A 24,524-nucleotide genomic window follows, 5' to 3' on the forward strand; every position below is an offset into this window, starting at 1 on the left:
CTGAAGGACCTGACAACGATTACGGACATGTCGTCTACTGTCACTGCATATGATTCTCTCACCATTGAAAGAATGGTGGAGGATTATATGAGTGACCGCATCCAAGTAGGCACGTCAGACAGTCCGTACTTATACTGGCAGAAAAAAGAGGCAATTTGGAGGCCCTTGCACAAACTGGCTTTATTCTACCTAAGTTGCCCTCCCACAAGTGTGTACTCCGAAAGAGTGTTTAGAGCCGCCGCTCACCTTGTCAGCAATCTGCGTACGAGGTTACTTCCAGAAAATGTGGAGAAGATGATGTTCATTAAAATGAATTATAATCAATTCCTCCGTGGAGACATTGACCAGCAGCAATTGCCTCCACAAAGTACACAGGGAGCTGAGATGGTGGATTCCAGTGGGGACGAATTGATAATCTGTGAGGAACGGGATGTACACGGTGATATATCGGAGGATGATGATGAGGTGGACATCTTGCCTCTGTAGAGCCAGTTTGTGCAAGGAGAGATTAATTGCTTCTTTTTCGGTGGGGGTCCAAACCAACCCGTCATTTCAGTCACAGTCGTGTGGCAGACCCTGTCACTGAAATGATGGGTTGGTTAAAGTGTGCATGTCCTGTTTATACAACATAAGGGTGGGTGGGAGGGCCCAAGGACAATTCCATCTTGCACCTCTTTTTTCTTTCATTTTTATTTGCGTCATGTGCTGTTTGGGGAGTGTTTTTTGGAAGGGCCATCCTGCGTGACACTGCAGTGCCACTCCTAGATGGGCCAGGTGTTTGTGTCGGCCACTAGGGTCGCTTAGCTTACTCACACAGCTACCTCATTGCGCCTCTTTTTTTCTTCTTTGCGTCATGTGCTGTTTGGGGAGTGTTTTTTGGAAGGGCCATCCTGCGTGACACTGCAGTGCCACTCCTAGATGGGCCAGGTGTTTGTGTCGGCCACTAGGGTCGCTTATCTTACTCACACAGCTACCTCATTGCGCCTCTTTTTTTCTTCTTTGCGTCATGTGCTGTTTGGGGAGTGTTTTTTGGAAGGGCCATCCTGCGTGACACTGCAGTGCCACTCCTAGATGGGCCAGGTGTTTGTGTCGGCCACTAGGGTCGCTTAGCTTACTCACACAGCTACCTCATTGCGCCTCTTTTTTTCTTCTTTGCGTCATGTGCTGTTTGGGGAGTGTTTTTTGGAAGGGCCATCCTGCGTGACACTGCAGTGCCACTCCTAGATGGGCCAGGTGTTTGTGTCGGCCACTAGGGTCGCTTAGCTTACTCACACAGCTACCTCATTGCGCCTCTTTTTTTCTTCTTTGCGTCATGTGCTGTTTGGGGAGTGTTTTTTGGAAGGGCCATCCTGCGTGACACTGCAGTGCCACTCCTAGATGGGCCAGGTGTTTGTGTCGGCCACTAGGGTCGCTTATCTTTCTCACACAGCTACCTCATTGCGCCTCTTTTTTTCTTCTTTGCGTCATGTGCTGTTTGGGGAGTGTTTTTTGGAAGGGCCATCCTGCGTGACACTGCAGTGCCACTCCTAGATGGGCCAGGTGTTTGTGTCGGCCACTAGGGTCGCTTAGCTTACTCACACAGCTACCTCATTGCGCCTCTTTTTTTCTTTGCGTCATGTGCTGTTTGGGGAGTGTTTTTTGGAAGGGCCATCCTGCGTGACACTGCAGTGCCACTCCTAGATGGGCCAGGTGTTTGTGTCGGCCACTAGGGTCGCTTAGCTTAGTCATTCAGCGACCTTGGTGCAAATTTTAGGACTAAAAATAATATTGTGAGGTGTGAGGTATTCAGAATAGACTGAAAATGAGTGGAAATTATGGTTTTTGAGGTTAATAATACTTTGGGATCAAAATGACCCCCACATTCTATGATTTAAGCTGTTTTTTAGGGTTTTTTGAAAAAAACACCCGAATCCAAACACACCCGAATCCGACAAAAAAAATTCGGTGAGGTTTTGCCAAAACGCGGTCGAACCCAAAACACGGCCGCGGAACCGAACCCAAAACCAAAACACAAAACCCGAAAAATTTCAAGTGCACATCCCTAGTAGGCACCCAGTTGCACTTTGCATTCAATATTTCTGCACCTTTTGAAACAACAGAAACACAAAGCTAGTCCGAAATAGGAATGCTGCTTATGCTAATGCAATCCTGCATTTTGTACACAACATAACGACAATATCCATAGCTAGCGTTATCGGGTGGCAGTGTGGCTAGAGAACATCTGGTAGTCTTACTGTGCATTCATGAGATACTGTAAGTACCCAGTTGCACTTTGCATTCAATATTTCTGCACCTTTTGAAACAACAGAAACACAAAGCTAGTCCGAAATAGGATTGCTGCTTATGCTAATGCTATCCTGCATTTTGTACACAATGTAACGACTAGATGAATTGAGTAAACAGGGCAGCAGTGTGGCCTTGTATTTAATAGAAGCAGACTTTTTTATATAATGAGAAGTAGAAACTTAAAACACCAAATAACTTTACTGTATTAAAAAATAATGAATAAATAAATAAATACATTAAAATAAAATAATAAATGGGCGCCGAACTCAGTATCGAACACGCGACTGCAAGCATTGCAGGCGGACGCTGTTCTCGTTAGGCCACAGACGACCATGGTAGAGGCAGGCCCTCTGGGTGTATATGTGAAGTGTTGTATCTGAGTGTTTTAAAAAATAAATTAACGGATTGAATAGCCAGCAATGGATACCATCTAGGAGTCATATTGAGGAGATACTGTAAGGATCCAGTGCACTGGGCATTCAATATTTCTGCCCACTTGAAGCAAGTAGACCAGAAAGGCTGTCCGAAATAGGAATGCTGCTTATGCTAATGCTATCCTGCATTTTGTACACACTGTAACGATAATATCCATAGCTAGCGTTATCGGGCGGCAGTGTGCCTGGAGACCATCTGGTAGTCATACTGTACATTCATGAGATACTGTAGGTACCCAGTTGCACTTTGCATTCAATATTTCTGCCCATTTGAAGCAAATAGACCAGAAAGGCTGTCCGAAATAGGAATGCTGCTTATGCTAATGCTATCCTGCATTTTGTACACAACGTAATGACTAGATGAATTGAGTGAATAGGGTGGCAGCGTGGACTTGTATATTGTAGAAACGGACTGTTTTTTTAATATAAAGAGAAGTAGCAACACACCAAATAACTTTATTGTATTAAAAATAAATAAATACATTAAATAAAATAATAAATGGGCGCCGAACTCGGGACTGCAAGCATTGCAGGTGGACACTGTTCTTGTTAGGCCACAGATGACCATGGTACAGGCAGGCCCTCCGGGTGTATATGTGATGTGTTGTATCTGAGTGCTTTAAAAAAAAAAGCTAGTCCGGAATAGGAATGCTGCTTATGCCAATGCTACCCACCAATTTGTACACACTGTAATGACAATATCCATAGCTAGCATGATCGGGCGGCAGTGTGGCTGGAGACCATCTGGTAGTCATACTGTACATTCATGAGATACTGTAGGTACCCAGTTGCACTTTGCATTCAATATTTCTGCCCATTTGAAGCAAATAGACCAGAAAGGCTGTCCAAAATAGGAATGCTGCTTATGCTAATGCTATCCTGCATTTTGTACACACTGTAACGACAATATCCATAGCTAGCATTATCGGGCGGCAGTGTGGCTGGAGACCATCTGGTAGTCATACTGTACATTCATGAGATACTGTAGGTACCCAGTTGCACTTTGCATTCAATATTTCTGCCCATTTGAAGCAAATAGACCAGAAAGGCTGTCCGAAATAGGAATGCTGCTTATGCTAATGTTATCTGGTATTTTGTACAAACGTAATGACTAGATGAATTGAGTGAACAGGGCAGCAGTGTGGCATTGTATTTTGTAGAAGCGGACTGTTTTTTTATATAAAGAGAAGTAGCAATACCCAAAAAAACTTTATTGTATTAAAAAATATCTAAATACACACAAAAAAATGGTCAACAAATTGGCCACAACTTTAACATTGTCCCTAACAGTGATCCAGCACAAATGGGTATCGAACCCACAAGTGCAAGCATTGCAGGTAGACTCTGTTCTTGTTAGGACACAGCCGACCACGGTACAGGTAGGCTCTCCGGGTGTATATGTGATGTGTTGTATCTGAGTGCTTTAAAAAAAAAAAAGCTAGTCCGAAATAAGCTATCCAGCTATTTGTACACACTGTAACGACAATATCCATAGCTAGCGTGATCAAGCGGCAGTGTGGCTGTAGACCATCTGGTAGTAACTGAAACACAAAGCTAGTCCGAAATAATTCCCATATAAAGGGAAGTGATTAATGGTTCGTCATTGTCACAATAAATGTCAGCCAATCAGCAGGCGGCGCTATGAAGGGTCCGTTGGCTATTTGAGGCATGCGCTGTGGAGATTAGGAAAAGCGACATCTGCTGGACAGAAAGTAGAATGCACGTTACAATTATAACGTGATGTCACATTTACAAGGCAACTTATAACGGGAGTTATAGCGCAAGGAGCTGGCGCGAGTTGCATGGCACCTGCTACACGGTACGCAACAACGATATATGAAGACACATCTGTAGTTTTTTTTTGTAAATAAAGTTGTACTTGTTTTTACAAGTGTCAATTATTTTAAAAGTATGATTGCCTGTGTATAGAAATGTGCCCCAAAAAAATCACAGACACAAAAGACAATAAAAAAAAAATAACAAACAGGGCCCACTGTGTGAATGGAATCCATATTTGATCATTTAAATGACATATACTGCACCTGACTAGTATGGGGTGCAGTATCTGTAAAATCAGCCTTGCACCACATGAGCACAAAAAAACCACATGACAATACGGTAACGGTAAATATGCATTTGAGGTACAGTAGCAAAATAACATGTGAAAACACAAGAAAACCACATAAGAAGACAATAGCGGATAATATGCATTTGGGGTACAGTATCAAAATGACATGTGAAAAGAAAAATCATCATAAAAATAAAAGAACACGAGAAACAAAAAATCTGGGGGACAGTATATGCATATATGGCCCTGCAAAATGACACCACAGGGATAGCCGCAACTAGGGAAGGCTAGGAGGGCACAAAACCTGGGCACGGAAAAGGAGAGGGTGCCGGTGCAAGGCAGAAAGCGGGATCTAGCAGTGCAGGATGGCACCGGGTTGAAGAGGTGCCGTCCCGCTCTGCTGCACCAGGACGCTTTCCGTAGAGCTGCTTCCTGGAAACACAGGCTCCGCTTCACACACATATAATCATCTGCCAGCGCTCTGTGTGTGTGTGAGAGAGCTTCAGAAATGGGGGTTTATTTACTAATACAGGTTGAGTATCCCATATCCAAATATTCCGAAATACAGAATATTCCGAAATACAGACTTTTTTGAGTGAGAGTGAGATAGTGAAACCTTTTTTTTGATGGCTCAATGTACACAAACTTTGTTTAATACACAAAGTTATTAAAAATATTGTATTAAATGACCTTCAGGCTGTGTGTATAAGGTGTATATGAAACATAAATGATTTGTGTGAATGTACACACACATTGTTTAATGCACAAATTTATTAAAAATATTGACTAAAATTACCTGCAGGCTGTGTGTATAAGGTGTATATGAAACAAAAATGCATTCTGTGCTGAGACTTGGTTCCCATCGCCATGATATTTCATTATGGTATGCAATTATTCCAAAATATGGAAAAATCCGATATCCAAAATACCTCTGGTCCCAAGCATTTTGGATAAGTAATACTCAACCTGTATTCATGTTTTTCCATTTTTAAGGATGTTTGATCTCGAATGGTATTGGGTGCATTTTACTGCAACTTTTTGAATCCTGATATAGTAATTTACTAAGCTGCCGAGTTTTCAACATTCATATTTTCCGATGTCGATGTGATTCGTAATGTCAGGCACTATTTTACAGGAGTGATTAGTAAAACACTGCATGACAAAACACAAGGAATCCCGGCCAGATCTGTGAGATCCGTGCAGGGCTTCATTGTGTGCATTGTGAGCAGTGCAAAATGGGTTAAAAACTGTAAAAAAAATTGCGTGGGGTCCCCCCTCCTAAGCATAAACTACCTCGGGCTCTTTGAGCCTGTCCTGGTTGTAAAAATACAGGGAAAAAATGACTGGGGTTCCCCTATATTTAAACAACCAGCACCGGGCCCTGCACCTGGTCCTGGTGCAAAAAATACGGGGGACAAAAAATGTAGGGGTCCCCCATATTTTTTGCACCAGGCTCCACTAGTCAGAGAGATAATGCCACAGCCGGGGAACACTTTTATATTGGTTCCTGCAGCCCTGGCATTAAATCAGAAAATAGTCACCACTGGCCGGGGTACCTGGAGGAATGGGGACCCCTTAAATCAAGCCCCCCCCCCCCTCCAGCCACCCAAGGATCAGGGGTGAAGCCCGAGGCTGTCCCCCCCCATCCATGGGTGGTGGATGGGAGGCTGATAGCCTTTTGTGTAAAAACAAATATTGTTTTTTGTAGCAGACCTACAAGTCCCAACAAGCCTCCCCACAAGCTGGTACTTGGAGAACCACAAGTACCAGCATGCGGGGGAAACAGGCCCACTGGTACCTGTAGTACTACTACTAAAAAAATACCCAAATAAAAACAACACACAGACACCGTGAAAGTAAAAGTTTAAAAAACATACATGCACACTTACATACATACATACTTACCTATGTTGACACAAAGCACTCGGTCCTCTTGTACAGTAGAATCCAGGGGTACCTATAAATAAAATTATACTTACAAAGAATCCGGGGTAGATCGTTCCTCTTCTTCAAAGTTATAATCCACATACTTGTAAAAATAAAAAAACGAAGTACCCGACCCACGCACTTAAAGGGGTCCCATGTTTGTACATGGAACCCCTTTCCCCGAATGTCGGGACCCCCCCGTGACTCCAGTCAAAGAGGGTCCCTTCAGCCAATCAGGGAGCACCACGTCATGGCACTGTTCTGCATGGCTGTGCACTCCTGCACTGTCGGTCAGGCGGAGTACAGTGGATACAATGGTGGGAACATTGCGGTCTGCGGTAGACCGTGAGGTTAAGTGGGACCAACCACAAGAGTGACCCCACTTAACCTCGCGGCCTCTCCAATCAGGAGAGTGCTGTCGAAGTAAAAAATATTACATAGAGAAAACATCCAAACTCCACACTGAGGAGTCGCTATGCTTGCGAATACGCACAGCATGCACAGCAATATATGGTTTCATATGCACTCACACAGACATACCACAAAGATATATTCAACACATATTCAACACATATTTCATACAGTACATAAATTTAAACATATCATGCACCAGACATAATAAGGTTTTAGGTTTTATAATGGAATATAACATTATGTATGTGTATTATTGGAGCGGAGCAAGATGGACATGTCGTGCTTGGTGTGAAAGTAACCAGATTAATGTGTGGATTCATTTGATGCCTGTGGTTAGGTTGTAGCACATTGCCATGAGTAGATATGATTAAATGAAGGAATATGAAGTCACTTTTACTTGAACAAAAGTATTTTCAAAGAAGCATGTGTGGACAGGAAACCAGAGGCCAGCAACCTTGAACAAAAGCCCTCACACTGACCAATGACTCATCATGAATGAGAAAGTTCCCTCCCCTAGACCAATAACAAAAAAACCTATACACCCCCAACAGACTCAGTATATAGCTGATCCCACACACAGAGCTTCCTGTCCTGTTTGTCCTGGGTGATGGTCAAGATGCTATCTGTCCAGTGGCTGTTTGTTTTTACTGAGAGGGAGAGTGATATGGAGCGGACGGTGCATTGAGCAAAATATGGTGATGTATTGCTGGCCTTGTCTGTAATTAATTAGTTTGTAATAACTGCTTACTGTGTAAATTGTAACCATGTAAATATATATATATATATATATATAAATGTAAATGTCCAAGTGGTCGGCACTCCTGATTAAATGAATATATATATATATATACACTTTACATGTGATATAGTGTATACATATCCTTTTAATAACAAATATATACAACAATGCGCTTTGGAACTTAGACAATGTGTGAGTGTGTTGTTTTCTCTTATGGGATGTAGTGTTTTGCAACATACAGCGCACATTTATAGCACATGGTAATAAGATGCACCTGGCGTCCACAGTATATATTAGAGCTGGCATTTTAAATATTTATTAGAAAGTAATTTGACTTTAACAGTGCCATGATGTGGCGCTCCCTGATTTGCTGAAGGGACCCTCTTTGACAGTAGTCACAGGGGGTCTTGACATTCAGGGAAAGGGGTTCCATGTGTAAACATGGGACCCCTTTCAGTGCGTGGATCGGGTATTTTGTTTTTTTTATTTTTACAAGTACGTGGATTATAACTTTGAAGAAGAGGACCAATCTACTCCAGATTGTTTGTAAGTATAATTTTATTTACAAGTACCCCTGGATTCTATTGGACAAGAGGACCGAGTGCTTCATGTCAACATAGGTAAGTATGTATGTATGTAAGTAAGTGTGCATGTATGTTTATTAAACTTTTACTTTCACAGTGTCTGTGTTGTTTTTATTTGTTTTTTTTTAGTAGTAGAACTACAGGTACCAGTGGGCCCATTTCCCCCCCACCGCATGCTGGTACTTGTGGTTCTCCAAGTACCACTTGCTGGGACTTGTAGTTCTGCTACAAAAAGCAATATTCTTTTTTTACACAAAAGGCTATCAGCCTCCCATCCACCGCCCACGGATGGGGGGGACAGCCTCGGTCTTCACCCCTGGTCCTTGGGTGGCTGGAGGGGGGGACCCTTGATTTAAGGGGTCCCCATTCCTCCAGGGTAGCCCGGCCAGGGGTGACTAGTTGGTGATTTAATGCCAGGGCCGCAGGGACCAATATAAAAGTGTCCCCCGGCTGTGGCATTATCTCTCTGACTAGTGGAGCCTAGTGCTTGTGTAAAAAATACGGGGGACCCCTACATTTTTTGTCCCCCGTATTTTTTTCACCAGGACCAGGCGCAGAGCCCGGTGCTGGTTATTTAAATATAGGGGAACCCCAGTCATTTTTTCCCTGTATTTTTACAACCAGGACCGGCTCAAAGAGCCCGAGGCTGGTTATGCTTAGGAGGGGGGACCCCACGTAATTTTTTTTTAATTTTTACACTAAACAGACCCTTTCCTATAGATAACCTTGCTCAGAACTCACTGATCCATTCATGATTATCCAAACTCGCCTGGAAAAAGCAGGTCTGTTTTTTTGCTGCTTTTTTTAACGAATCGCAAAATAATACACCCGCAATTGAGCATTCAGAGACTAACACCCAAATACGAATGAATAGTAAATTCCCGTGTTGTATGAACAAACAGCTGCGTTTGACTGATGGTCTATTCATTTGTATTTCTGAACTTTGCTATCAAAACCATTACGAATAGCCCAAACACTGCCGAGATTTGTGCTTGGTAAATTCCCGTGTTGCCACATAGAACAAAAAACACAAATCGGACAAACTCGGAATTTTAGTAAATATACCCTATGGAGAGGAGGGGGCCCTGACTAATACAGCAGATCAGCGCTAGAAGTGTGTAAAGGTAGGGAGAGGCAGACAGATACAGTATATGTACAATATGTGTGTGTGCAGTGTACTTTAACCTAGTGTGTGTGAGCAGTGCAGTGTAACCCTGAGTGTGTGTGTGTGTGTGTGTGTGTGTGTGTGTTTGTATGTATGTTGAAACAGTGCAGAGTAACCCTGTGTGTATGTGTGTTGGAGCAGTGAAGTGTAACCCTGTGTGTGTAAGTGTGCTGGAGCAGTTCAGTGTAACCCTGTGTGTATGTGTGTTGGAGCAGTGCAGTGTAACCCTGTGTGTGTGTGCATGTTGGAGCAGTGCAGTGTAACCGTGTGTGTGTGTGTGTGTGTGTGTGTGTTTGTGTGTGTGTGTGTGTGTGGTGGAGCAGTTCAGTGTTACCCAGTGTGTGTCTGCTGGAGCAGTGCAGTGTAACCCTGTGTGTGTATGTTGGAGCAATGCAGTGTAATCCTGTGTGTACGTGTGTTGGAGCAGTGCAGTGTAACCCTGTGTGTGTGCGTGTGCTGGAGCAGTTCAGTGTAACCCTGTATGTGTGTTTTAGAGCAGTGCAGTGTAACCCTGTGTGTATGTGTGTTGGAGCAGTGCAGTGTAACCCTGTGTGTATGTGTGTTGGAGCAGTGCAGTGTAACCCTGTGTGTATGTGTGTTGGAGTGGAAGTGTAATCCTGTGTGTGTGTGTGCATGTGCTGGAGCAGTTCAGTGTTATCTAGTGTGTGTCTGCTGGAGCATTGCAGTGTAACCCTGTGTGTGTGTTTGTGCATGTATGTGGGCTGGAGCAGTTTAGTGTACACAGTGTGTGTCTGCTGGAGCAGTGTAGTGTAACCCTGTGTTTAAACTGGAGCAGTGCAGTGTAACCGCGTATGTGTGTGCGTGTGTGCTGGAGTAGTGCAGTGTAACCCTGTGCGTGTACTGGAGCAGTCCAGTGTACCCGTGTGTGTGTGTGTGTGCTGGAGCAGTCCAATGTAACACGGTGCATGTGTGTGTGTACTGGAGCATTGCAGTGTAACCTACTGTGTGTGTCTGCTGAAGCAGTGCAGAGTAACTCTGTGTGTGGGTGTACTTGAGCAGTGCAGTGTAACTCAGTGTGTGTGTGTACTGAAGCAGTGCAGCGTAACCTGGTGTTGTGTGTGTATGCTGGAGTACCCGTGGTGGGTACTTCCTTTGTATGTATAGGAGGGGTGTATTTAATTACAGTATATTGGGGTAAGTGTATATACAGGGGCACATATACAGTATATGTTTATTTTGGTAGTATGTGTATATTCAGGGGCTGTGTAGATATGTACCGTACTGTGTATTATTGATGGTGTGTACATGTATGGGAGGATGTATTTCTGTATATTGGGAGATGGGAGGGAGGGAGGGTGGTGGGGGCGCCATATGACTGCCTTGCCCCGGGTGACAGAAACCCTAGTCTCGGCCCTGCCACAGATATATGTAAACAGCTATATCAGGGTGTGTCAGTACTATAAAAAAAATGGGTAGACAGTGATCAGAGTGTGCTGGCCCAACAATTCATCCTCTCTAGCCATGAGCAAACATTGGTTGACAATGTGCATTACAAATAAACAAATACAAACTGCTTTGGTGGTGAATACAGGGCCTGATGCTGTCTCCTGTACTACTCAGCTCTCCTCGGCAGTGTTGCAGGCTTGCAGCAAGATGGCTGGTGGGAGTGTCTGGAAAATGCCACTCAAATGACACTGATCGAATGTTCCAGCGTTTGATGCATTCCATGTGCATAAAATATGATGCGATGTGCATTTATGACGGATAAGATGTGGTGCACGTATAATTTATGGATGCGACATTTGACCCAAGGGACTGTGCATTGCATCATAATTAGAGATGTGCACCGGAAATTTTTCGGGTTTTGTGTTTTGGTTTTGGATTCGGTTCCGCGGCCGTGTTTTGGATTCGGATGCATTTTGGCAAAACCTCCCTGAAAATTTTTTTGTCGGATTCGGGTGTGTTTTGGATTCGGGTGTTTTTTTTTCAAAAACCCCTCAAAAACAGCTTAAATCATAGAATTTGGGGGTAATTTTGATCCCATAGTATTAACCTCAATAACCATAATTTCCACTCATTTCCAGTCTATTCTGAACACCTCACAATTCACAATATTATTTTTAGTCCTAAAATTTGCACCGAGGTCGCTGGATGACTAAGCTAAGCGACCCAAGTGGGCGGAACAAACACCTGGCCCATCTAGGAGTGGCACTGCAGTGTCAGACAGGATGGCACTTAAAAAAATAGTCCCCAAACAGCACATGATGCAAAGAAAAAAAGGGTGCACCAAGGTCGCTTGTGGCTAAGCTAAGCGACCCAAGTGGCTGGCACAAACACCTGGCCCATCTAGGAGTGGCACTGCAGTGTCAGACAGAATGGCACTTAAAAAATAGTCCCCAAACAGCACATGATGCAAAGAAAAAAGAGGTGCACCAAGGTCGCTGGATGACTAAGCTAAGCGACCCAAGTGGTCGGCACAAACACCTGGCCCATCTAGGAGTGGCACTGCAGTGTCAGACAGGATGGCACTTAAAAAAATAGTCCCCAAACAGCACAAGATGCAAAGAAAAGAGAAAAAGATGTGCACTGTGGTCGCTGAACAGCTAAGCTAAGTGACACAAACACCTCAATATGACAGGAATTATTCGTTCTAATCAATGGTATTATTGGTCCAAATCACTGGAAGAAAATGACAAAATCACAGTAATTATTTGTTCTAATCAATGGTATTATTGGTCCAAATCACTGGAAGAAAATGACAAAATCACAGGAATTATTCGTTCTAATCAATGGTATTATTGGTCCAAATCACTGGAAGAAAATGACAAAATCACTGGAATTATTCGTAAACATTTGTAGAAAGTCGCTGCTTTCTGATTACAGAAATGCTCAGATATTCCTGCGAATCCACAATCCCTTCCCAGAGGAAAAAGAAATTGAGAAACCGTTATTTGAGAACGTTTGTTCTCTTTCCCTTACAAAGGAACAAACCACTTTCCAAGAAGACTGACGTTTTTGGGATTATGGAGACATAATGTTTTTGAATATAAATCCTAAAGCAGGTGGTGTATTAGAGCAAAAGAGTGCAAGAGAGCAGCCATGCAGTTTCTGAAATATTTTGACAAAATGTTACTGTATTTCATAAGCACTCATTCCTAACTCTGCTAAGTACTGTTTGGTATACTGTATCTGGCTTCCATGAGGTAGTTGTCCATTATTTCAACTTCCATTGACCTTTTTGAAAGCGGTAGAAGTTATTAATTCTTTTTTTTATTTTTATTTTCCCCTATTTTTAATTTTCTCCTGCATTGTCCAGTAAAATGTTGCAATGTTAAGTATTGACTTGTTCCTTCTGGAGGTCCACTTCTTCACCAAACCCAGCCACATCTCATCCTAACCCTCTGTTCCACGTTCTCTATGTACCTCATCTGTGTCACCCATGTCTGTCTACCCCTCCCCTTTAGATTATAAACTCTCACGAGCAGGGCCCTCTTCCCTCATGTGCTTATCCTTTGTCTTACTTTAATAATCTTCAACTGTACCACATCCAGCAGTCTTCTGCAACCTGATACTTATTCCAGTGTCATCTGCTGATGTAACTATGTTTATTTACCCTGTACTTGTCCTATACTGTCATCAACTGTAAGTTGCTGTTTTCCTGTTTGATTATTTATGTATTCTGTAATCGGGCGCTGTGGAACCCTTGTGGTGCCATATAAATAAAGGATAATAATAATAATAATAATAATAATATAGGGTGTATAATCACCAGGTGTATCTCACACATCGCTCAGTACAGATTACAGGATGTATAATCAGTAATCACCAGGTGTATAACACACGTCGCACAGTACAGTATACATACTGGTCACAACAATGCAGCAGATATTGAGCACTGATCAAGATACTAGAAGTGACACAGAGCTGCAAGATACAGCAATGGCCTGCTATACTGTACTATATATGTATACTGCTGGTCACCAAAATGCTGCACTGTCCTACTATATACTGCTCACAATAATGCAGCACAGATATGGAATAGATACTTGCAGTGATACAGAGCTGCAAGATACAGCAATGGCCTACTGTACAACTATATACTGTTGGTCCCCAAAATGCTGCACTGTTATACTATATATACTGGTCACAAAAATGCAGCACAGATATGGAATGGATACTTGCAGTGACACAGAGCTGCAAGATACAGCAATGGCCTACTGTACAACTATATACTGTTGGTCACCAAAATGCTGCACTGTAATATTATATATACTGCTCACAAAAATGCAGCACATATATGGAATGGATACTTGCAGTGACACAGAGCTGCAAGATACAGCAATGGCCTACTGTACAACTATATACTGTTGGTCACCAAAATGCTGCACTGTAATACTATATATACTGCTCACAAAAATGCAGCACAGATATGGAATGGATACTTGCAGTGACACAGAGCTGCAAGACACAGCATTGGCCTACTGTACTACTATATACTGTTGGTCACCAAAATGCTGCACTGTAATACTATATATACTGCTCACAAAAATGCAGCACAGATATGGAATGGATACTTGCAGTGACACAGAGCTGCAAGATACAGCAATGGCCTACTGTACTATACTACTATTATACTGGTGGTCCCCAGTCCCCACAATAAAGCACACTGAGCACAGATATTTGCAGCACACTGAGCACAGATATGGAGCGTTTTCAGGCAGAGAACGTAGATATTTTCCGCACACTGAGCACAGATATTTGCAGCACACTGAGCACAGATATTTGCAGCACACTGAGCACAGATTACGGAGCTTTTCAGGGAGAGAACGCAGCCACGTCCTCTCCGTTCAACCTCCAATGTACAAGTGAAAATGGCGGCGACACGCGGCTCTTTATATAGAATACGAATCTCGCGAGAATCCAACAGCGGGATGATGACATTTGGGCGCATTCGGGTTAACCAAGCAAGGCGGGAAGATGTAAAATAGGTGAAGTTCGGGGGGGGGGGTACGAATCTTGGAGAACCGAACCCGCTCATCTCTAATTATAATGGTACCAAAATAATGTATGATGTGCACACGATGCAGCATATGAGGCGTCAAAAACTGTGTATTCATTAGAGATGCGCGGCGGGGACTTTTCGTGTTTTGGTTTTGGATCTGGATCCTTGCTCATGTTTTGGATCTGGATTCGTTTTGCCAAAACCACCCCTTCAGGTTTTGGTTTTGATTTTGGATCTATATGATTTTTGGGGGAAAAACATAAAAACAGCTAAAATCACAGAATTTGGGGGTAATTTTGATCCTACAGTATTATTAATCTCAATAACATTCATTTCCACTCATTTCCAGTCTATTCTGAACACCTCACACCTCACAATATGTTTTTATGCCAAAAGGTTGCACCAAGGTCGCCGGATGACTAAGCTAAGCGACGCAAGTGGGCAGCACAAACACCTGGCCCAGTGGCACTGCAGTGGCAGACTCGATGGCACTTTTTAAAAACTAGGCCCCAAAGATCACATAGTGCAAAGAAGAAAATGAGGTGCACCAAGGTCGCTGGATGACTAAGCTAAGGCCCCAAAGAGCACATAGTGCAAAGAAGAAAAAGAGGTGCACCAAAGTCGCTGGATGACTATGCTAAGTGACGCAAGTGGGCAGCACAAACACCTGGCCCATCTAAGAGTGGCACTGCAGTGGCAGCCAGGATGGCACTTTTAAAAACTAGGCCCCAAAGATCACATAGTGCAAAGAAGAAAAAGAGGTGCACCAAGGTCGCTGGATGACTAAGCTAAGGCCCCAAAGAGCACATAGTGCAAAGAAGAAAAAGAGGTGCACTAAGGTTGCTGGTTGACTAAGCTAAGTGACCCAAGTGGGCGGCACAAACACCTGGCCCATGTAAGAGTGGCACTGCAGTGCCAGCCAGGATGGCACTTTTAAAAACTTGGCCCCAAAGATCACATAGTGCAAAGAAGAAAAAGAGGTGCAATGAGGTAGCTGGATGGCTAAGCTAAGTAACACAAACACCTGGCCCATCTAGGAGTGGCACTGCAGTGGCAGACAGGAAGACAGATTTAAAAAAAAATAGGTCTCAAACAGCACATCATGCAAAGAAAAAGAAGAGGTGTAATGAGGTAGCTGTATGACTAAGCTAAGAGACACAAGTGTGCGGCACAATCACCTGGCCCATCTGGGAGTGGCACGCAGTGGCTGAATGTCGAGAGTGGCCCACAATTTTTTGGGCCACCACAGCATCTCCTGCACACCCCTGTCATTTTTAAAAAAAAATTAAGCACCACCAAATTAATTATATGTGCAAAACATGGGACGTGCTGGAATTTACCCAAATGTAATGCACACACAATATTGGTGGCGTTGCCCAATATCACAAATCCCCAGGAGAGTCTAAGTGGGTTAAGCCATTGTACAATGATGTCCCTTAGTTTCTGTAAGAGGTTGTCAGTGGTGTGCCTCTTACGGAAACCGGTGATACACAGCGTAGCCTGCCTAGGAATGAGCTGGCGTTTGTGAGATGCTGCTATTGGTGCCGCTGCTATTGTTGCTGTGGGAGGCAATACATCTACCCAGTGGGCTGTCACAGTGATGTAGTCCTTAGTTTGCTCTGCTCCACTTGTCCACATGTCCATGGTTAAGTGGACACTGGGTACAACCTCATTTTTCAAGACACTGAGGACACTTTTCTTAATGTCCCTGTACTGTCTGGGAATCGCTTTCCAAGTAAAGTGGAATCTAGATCGGATTTGGTACCGGGGACATGCTACCTTCATCCCACTGCACTCATGGCAGATACCGGACGCATGTCTAACACCAACATAGCTGTCAAGGTCACAGTTATCCACTTTGCAACAGGATGACTGCTGTCATATTTCATCTTCCTTGCAAAGGACTGTTGGACAGTCAATTGCTTAGTTGAAGTAGTACAAGTGGTCTTCTGACTGCCCCGCTGGGATAACGATCATCTCCAAGCAGCAACACACAGCAGCAGCGGCAGCAGCAGCAGCAGCAGCAGTAGGAGGAAGTGGTTCTTGATCTTTCCCTATTTTATCCTCCAAATTTTTGTTTTCCATTATTTTTCTAGAGTTATATAAAAATATGCGGCACATGAGAGCGTATCTCTACACCACATAGGGCAAACCCTGTAAAAATTATTTGGATTAAATATTAATAACCTCTTTATTTGGAGTAAATAATATCAGCACAGGACAGCACCACTGAACTGGACTTATACGGCAGTACCACTGGACTTATACGGCAGTACCACTGGACTTATACGGCAGTACCACTGGACTGGACTTATACGGCAGTACCACTGGACTTATACAATAGTACCACTAGACTTTTACGGCAGTACTACTGGACTTACATGGCAGTACCACTGGACTTATACGGCATTATCACTGGACTTATACGGCGCTACCACTGGACTTATACGGCAGTATCACTTGACTTATAATGCAGTATCACTGGACTTATACAGCAGTACCACTGGACTTATTTGGCAGTATCACTGGACTTATACTGCAGTATCACTGGACTTATACGGCAATACCACTGGACTTACACGGCAGTACCACTGGACGTATATGGCAGTACCACTGGACTGGACTTATACAGCAGTACCACTGGACTTATACAGAAGTATCACTGGACTTATACGGCAGTGCCACTGGACTTATATGGCAGCACAGGGACAGCACCACTGGACTGATGCAGGAAAACACAGCACCATAGCAGCACTGGACATATGGTAGCAGAGGACACCACCACTGTGACTGGACTGATGCAGCACAAGACACCACCAATGGACTGATGCAGCACAAGACAGCACTGGAATGACACATAAGACAGAGCAGGTCACCACACCACTTTCTCGCACAGACACTGAGGAGAGAGACACATCCACTTGCTACATTCTCCAGGACTGGAGTGAAAATGGCGGCAACGCGCAGCTCCTTCTATGGAGTCCAAAACCCGCAAGAATCTGACAGCGGGATAATGTCGTTTTGCCTCGTCCTGGTTTCTGAGTCTGGCGGGAAGTCCCAATCCGGGCTCGGATCAGGGCTCGGGACGTGAAGTTCGGGGGGGTTCGGTTCTCAGATAACCGAACCCGCTCATCTCTAGTATTTGTACACAATATCGACCTAGTGCATGGCCAGCATAAGATTGACAACACAGAAAAAGATCTGCTTCCATTGAACTCATCTACTTCCATTGAATTGAGGCATCTCCCGCACACACAACCAGTAATATGTTATATGCATCGCTATTCTAATAGGATGCACACGATTAAAATGATATTTGGCATGCCTATATTCTGTGTGCGAGTGCAGCTGTTTCTGCATACAAAATGCTACTTTACGGTGATTTCCAGGAAAGCACTGTAACATTGCATTTCCTATGCAGATACATCCGCAGTCTCACACTGAATATACTGTAGGCATGTTGCATATTATTTTAATCAACAGAGTCTGCTTGTGCATCTTATTTGTATAGTGATGCATATAAGATACATTTACAGCAAAAAAAGACACCCGACATTAGCAGAGCTGTACATAGTTTACCACCCTACATCAGTCCGTGAAATCACCTGTCTCTTGGGAGTGAGATTGGAGGTTTGCGAGGCTGCCTATTAAAGTAATGGGGAGGACCAGGATGTATATAAAGATAACACTCTCCTAATTCGAAAAGCCACCATTGTACTATATCTATTTAAAAAGTAGCAACCATGATATATCTGTTTACATGTCTGAGTCTGACTCTCGTATTTTGAAAAACCAGACTTGTATTGTATATCTGTGTGAAAAGTAGCAACCACAACTTTTTCGGCAAATGATTGGTATATCTGTTTCCATGTCTGAGTCTGTATACAAGGCATGACAGAACTTGTCTTGGGAAAATTGGAAAAAAGCTGTGTATGCTACTTTTTACACAGATATACAATACAATACAGTTCAGTGTCATTTTCAGTGGGGCATAGACGCACACAATCAGCTCAATGAAAAAAACATGTTTTCTGTGCTTATACTGGTACTGTAGTTACTCATAGTGATCATGAGTGCACCAGTAATATACAGTACTGTATAAGCATGGTATTATTGTGTCACTGCTGCCACAAAATTGCAAGGTCCAAGAACATGGCACAAGTCATAGTGTGCAAAAAAAAAAAGATTTGTAATGTAAAATATACAGTATATCATGAGTATCCCAGCACTAGCACTGCAAAATGTGCAGTGTGTAATAAAACAACCGTTATTATGGTACAGCTTGTTAAACATACATTACAGTATATCCACCATAATATAACATGCTACTTTATTTTGTTTGGTGCATTTGAGATGGAAATAAAATAGTATCTTAAAAAAAGTAGTTCTTAAACTACAAGCATCATTTCACTTTACAATGGAGACTTCACACATGAGTAATAGTGGATTTCAAAAGCGACACCTGGTGGATGAACACCAGTATTGCACCCGCCAGAGACTCAATTCATTACATTGCGTCTGAATACGCCACACTGTGACAAGGCACAGGGAAACATAATGTGTCTACGTTTTCGTACTACACACCACAAGGAGGATAAATGAGCATAGCTACATCTGTAACGTGGGTCAGTTGTTTCTCTTTCATTTTTTTTTTTTTTTGGTAAAGTTAATAGAATGGAACATTTATATATTGTCATAGACAACATGTACAGTAAAGTAAAAATCCATTTGCATAGCAACGTCATATCACATTATGATATTCCCTAAGAAATATATCCACTGCAAAACAATCACTATATTATGCTAAAAAAAACAACTTGTCCAACTAAATTATTTTACATATCTTCAACATCTTCATGTTTGTTTTTGCTTGTTCATTTATTCATTTTTGTAAAATAAATGTCAAGACTTTACATACAGTAGCACCATAGTATTGATGGCTCTGTGCCAAGACCCAGAATTCCAATTTGTAGCAAATTGGCTTCAATAGATTTCTTTGTGATAAGGAACGTGTGTGTTTACACCTATTCATCTTGCTAAGTATTTTCCCAAAGAACAACTCATTACTTATTTTCAGGCCCAAAGGTAAAAGTCTTATTTGTAGTTGTGCATTGTTAAAGAAGGCTGCAGGTTTGTTAAACCTCATTCAGTTTGGGGTATATATTTGGCAAGCACATGGTAATTGTACAGTCTTCATATGTCTTTAAGTTGTTTTTATTTTCTGTTGTTATGGAGAGTGTCACACAGGGTTGTAGCAATGTATTGATGGGCATTAGCCTTTATATATAGCCTGAAGAAAAACAGCAAAATTTAAGAGTTGACTGTACACTAGTTTCTATTTGGAGATTTCAACCATATTCGATTGCAGTTTGAAACTTTCCAGGGTCAGCAAATGTGTTATGAAAGTGTTTGAACCTTAGAAGTTGTCCATCTGGGGTTTCTGTCTTTTGTGAAAATAGAGGTTAAGGACACATTGATCATTGATGTAAGGAACTAGATGAACTCCAGAGACTTTGTAATTATATATTATTAAAAACATATAATTTGACTCTTTAAAGTTTTAAGGTAATCTCTTTAAGGGACATTAGGGTATTTTACTCAGTCTCTAAATCCTGACTAAGTAGGCACATTTGTTTTTCATCATGTTGTTATTTGTAACCTTAGTTGTAATATGTGCTTCTTTTTGTGCAGTCTCTTCACATACATAGATATTATCTACAACAAGGCTATGCTGGTAATGTCTATTGTTATTAAAACCTTGAAGAAACATTTGTTTCCAATTAAGAAGTTATTTTAGTCTACTGAGTGTGTACGGATCAGATGTCAGTTATATCTGCATTGCCACATGTGCTGGATATCCCAGATCAATGGGACTGCTAGAGTTTTGATTAATAGAATGAATGGAAGTGGTTTGGGAATGGGGCACCAACTATTACAGTAGAACCTGGTCAAGTGTGATTCTCAATTATCCAGGTACAAGAAGTGTTTGTCTCACTTATAGAGGTTATCACTTATTCAGGTTCAAACAGTGCTTTTTTGACTTATAGAGGTGCCTAAATGCTAAAGAAAAATATGTATAGTACATTATATACATGCTTGGTTTCTGTGTCCCATCTGACACCACTGATTTGAAGTAGAGACTTGCCAAAGTATGTATTCATCCCAGTTACAGAGGTTCTAAAGGTGGTCCTCTCATTTATAGAGGCTAATAAACTGCACTAATCTCACTTAAAGAGCAATCATCTCAGTTATAGAGGTGATTATTCCTAATAATCGAAAAAAATCAGTCTCAGTTAAAGAGGTTTGACAGTCTCATTAACAGAGGTTGTTTAGTGCAAAAATGTCAGGAGCTCACAATTAGTCCAGTAATAGTTGTTTCCCACTTTTCAGGTCCCACTTACCAGGTTTGACTGTATTATATGAAAGATAGGGATTTAGAGGTCTATTTACTAAGCCTCGGATGGAGAAAAAGTGGACAGAGAAAAATGACCAACCAATCAGCTCCCAACTGCCATATCACAGGCTGGGTTTGAAAAATGACAGGTAAGAGTCAATTGTCTGGTACTTTATCTCCGTCCACTTTATCTTCATCCAAGGCTTAGTAAATAGACCCCTCTGTATAGTGTTTATTTAAATTGTAGAACTTAAGGGGTACATTTACTAAGCAGTGATAAGAGCGGAGAAGTGAACCAGTGGAGAAGTTGCCTGATCAACCAATCAGCACTGAGGTAACATCTATAATTTGCATACTATAAACTGATACAGAGCTGCTGATTGGTTGATGGGGAAATATCCCCACTGGCTCACTTCTCCACTGTTATCACTGCTTAGTAAATGTACCCCTTAGAATGGTCATTAATAGCACTGCCTTAATGATCTATACTTCACATTTATTAATTTATTAGTTTGAACTAAGCAGATATTTAAATACATATAATGCACATTTTCACAATGTTAGCATGAACACTAAGCAGTTGCACTACAATAATGTTCCATCCTCTTTTTACAATGTTTACATTCTGTTGTATTTCTGTAAATCTCTGATGTTTAATGATATGCCTATGTGCAAGAGCCACAGTGTACATGTTCAGATTTGCATGATTGACATGCTGCTGATACAGGGGCAGTGACGGGGAGCGTTTAGAAAACTCCCCGTTTTCTGGGCGTAATAAAGCCAGCGGCTGCATCCTTGAACCCAGCTTCACTGGTCCCAGCAGCATGATTATGAGGTCATCCTGAGTAACCGATTGTAACACAGTTAATCCGATGCTGTTTCTTTGAATGCAGCAGCGAATCAGAGAAGCTGGCACTGGGCATATTTTTACTTAAGACGTCTCCTGCAGATTTTACATAAGAACGCACAGTCACTGCCTACAATGACACAGCAGCGGTGCCTTTAATTCCCATCTCTGAATCAGACCCACAGTTCACTAACACAAACATCTCTCATTCATGAGCAAACCATTCAAATAATGGCATAAATCAGCTACTTACAGAAGATCAGTTCCCGCCATTTCAATTGTGCTGACTTATTTAATAGTAGAAAATTGAAGAACAACAGTTGTGCAGAAGCTGTGTCTAACCCCAACATTACCTCAGTACTTCCCTGACAATAACAGACTCCTTTCTGCAGAGGAAATACAGTGTCAAAAGTGCAGATCTTCAGAACACTGAGTGCTCCCGCCCAGTTACTGCGCTGGAGTTTGTGTCCTGTTTGAGGGCATCCCTGGAGTCCTTCTAATCTTGGAAATCATTAAGTTGATAAATCAAATGAGAAAATACACATTTCCATAAAAATGTAATGGTTAGATCATCAAAGGCTTAGCATAATGTAGCGTGGACAAGATTTTTGTATAACAAGCAAAAATCTTTAAACTTAGTCCACATCTTATGACCAGAAAGCCACTAAAATTAGTATATATCAATCTAGAGAAGGAACCGGAAAGGATAATGCTGCTGCTGTCAACATGTTAAAGGAGATGCGGTCAATTTACCCACAATCAAAATCCCGACGGACAAAATCCCAACAACTATTGACCGACGGTCAAAATCCTGACAAGGTCAAAATCCAGACATGGTCAAAATACAGACAAGGTAAAAATACTGACATTTAAAATGTCGACAGGTCAAAAAGTCGACATGGGTTTTTCATGATTTTTTCTTATTGAAACCGACTTGTTCATACTTTACCATCCCAGTGGACCTGGAGGGGGAATATAATAGTGTGCTGAGCGCAGCGAGGCACCGTACCCAAAGCATGGCGATGCAGCGGTACACTGATACGGTGTCTGTGTTAACCTATGTCGACATACACACACACACAAAAAATATGAAAAAACTTGTGTCGACTTTTTGACCTGTCAACATTTTAAATGTCGGTATTTTGAACTTGTCAGTATTTTAAATGTCTGTATTTTGAGCTTGTCAATATTTTGATATTGGTGGGATTTTGACCGTCGGTCAGTTGTTGTCTGGATTTTGACCATCTGGATTTTGATTGTAGGTATTTCATACTGATCCCATTTAAATTTATTTTCTGCTGTTAAGACATTGGGACATGGAAATATTGTTTGCCCAATGCCCATACTATTAATAAGATATCTTTGGGGACAGTCACAATCACCATCTATAAACACTAGAGATGAGCGCCTGAAATTTTTCGGGTTTTGTGTTTTGGTTTTGGGTTCGGTTCCGCGGCCGTGTTTTGGGTTCGAACGCGTTTTGGCAAAACCTCACCGAATTTTTTTTGTCGGATTCGGGTGTGTTTTGGATTCGGGTGTTTTTTTCCAAAAACACTAAAAAACAGCTTAAATCATAGAATTTGGGGGTCATTTTGATCCCAAAGTATTATTAACCTCAAAAACCATAATTTACACTCATTTTCAGTCTATTCTGAATACCTCACACCTCACAATATTATTTTTAGTCCTAAAATTTGCACCGAGGTCGCTGTGTGAGTAAGATAAGCGACCCTAGTGGCCGACACAAACACCGGGCCCATCTAGGAGTGGCACTGCAGTGTCACGCAGGATGTCCCTTCCAAAAAACCCTCCCCAAACAGCACATGACGCAAAGAAAAAAAGAGGCGCAATGAGGTAGCTGTGTGAGTAAGATTAGCGACCCTAGTGGCCGACACAAACACCGGGCCCATCTAGGAGTGGCACTGCAGTGTCACGCAGGATGGCCCTTCCAAAAAACCCTCCCCAAACAGCACATGACGCAAAGAAAAAAAGAGGCGCAATGAGGTAGCTGACTGTGTGAGTAAGATTAGCGACCCTAGTGGCCGACACAAACACCGGGCCCATCTAGGAGTGGCACTGCAGTGTCACGCAGGATGTCCCTTCCAAAAAACCCTCCCCAAACAGCACATGACGCAAAGAAAAAAAGAGGCGCAATGAGGTAGCTGACTGTGTGAGTAAGATTAGCGACCCTAGTGGCCGACACAAACACCGGGCCCATCTAGGAGTGGCACTGCAGTGTCACGCAGGATGTCCCTTCCAAAAAACCCTCCCCAATCAGCACATGGTGCAAAGAAAAAGAAAAGAAAAAAGAGGTGCAAGATGGAATTGTCCTTGGGCCCTCCCACCCACCCTTATGTTGTATAAACAAAACAGGACATGCACACTTTAACCAACCCATCATTTCAGTGACAGGGTCTGCCACACGACTGTGACTGATATGACGGGTTGGTTTGGACCCCCCCCAAAAAAGAAGCAATTAATCTCTCCTTGCACAAACTGGCTCTACAGAGGCAAGATGTCCACCTCATCTTCACCCTCCGATATATCACCGTGTACATCCCCCTCCTCACAGATTATCAATTCGTCCCCACTGGAATCCACCATCTCAGCTCCCTGTGTACTTTGTGGAGGCAATTGCTGCTGGTCAATGTCTCCGCGGAGGAATTGATTATAATTCATTTTAATGAACATCATCTTCTCCACA

This window comes from Pseudophryne corroboree, chromosome 8, assembly GCF_028390025.1.
Source record: "Pseudophryne corroboree isolate aPseCor3 chromosome 8, aPseCor3.hap2, whole genome shotgun sequence".
Classification (NCBI taxonomy): Eukaryota; Metazoa; Chordata; class Amphibia; order Anura; family Myobatrachidae; genus Pseudophryne; species Pseudophryne corroboree.